We start from the raw sequence: 850 nt of genomic DNA on the forward strand, positions 1-850 counted from the left end.
CATACCAGGCAGAGAACTAGGCTGGAATGTAAAATGAAGAAAACTCAAGATGTGCTAACGGGTATATGGATGAGTGAGGCTTCATAGGAGCTGTGACATTTGAGAGCAAGGGCATGCCAGGCAGAGAAAGTCGTCAGCAAGACTAAACTGGAACCCAAGCGGCTGTGGGGGAGGTGAGGGTGAAAGAAGCGGAATCTAGAAGAGGTGCCGGTCGGGCTTTTCAGCAGGGAACGGACAGTAACTCCTCAGATTCGCAGCACTGAGGATGGGCGAGGCAAGCCCCGGCAAGAGACACTTGCACAGTTTGGGGCGAAAAGGTGTCTAGGACTGCAGCATTGCGATGGGAAGGGCCAGATTCCGGATGGTTTTGAGGCAAAGTAATTGCAAAAAGCCCTCTAAACGCGTGCACGAGCTCCACGAGCTTTGTTTTCTTCCGAGTTGCAGCACTCCCTCTCCCCTCACCAACATCACCGGCCATTACACGGCCCCGTCCCACCCTCTTGGGGCACCGAGAGTTATCGGAGTTTGAATGTGGTTCTTGGAAGTACGGACCTTCCCTGCCCAGCTTAGTACGGTCAATATACGGCACAGTGAAACACTATCTTCTCCCCACGAAACCGACCTGACAGCCGCGCGCTTCAGAGAAGCGCACTCAGAAGAGCGCAGGCGCGCCAGCCCTGGCAACAGCCGCTTCCGGGTCACGTGGCCTGGCTTCCGGTCCGGACCACCCCTCTCGGTAGAGACGCGGCCAATCAGATTCCTCGGACTTCGCGGTCACCTGAGCTGCCTTCGGAGCCGTTGGCAACAGCCGAGCTGCATCCAGCGCACCGCCCAGCCCGCCCCTCCGCTC

This window comes from Bos javanicus, chromosome X, assembly GCF_032452875.1.
Source record: "Bos javanicus breed banteng chromosome X, ARS-OSU_banteng_1.0, whole genome shotgun sequence".
Lineage (NCBI taxonomy): Eukaryota > Metazoa > Chordata > Mammalia > Artiodactyla > Bovidae > Bos > Bos javanicus.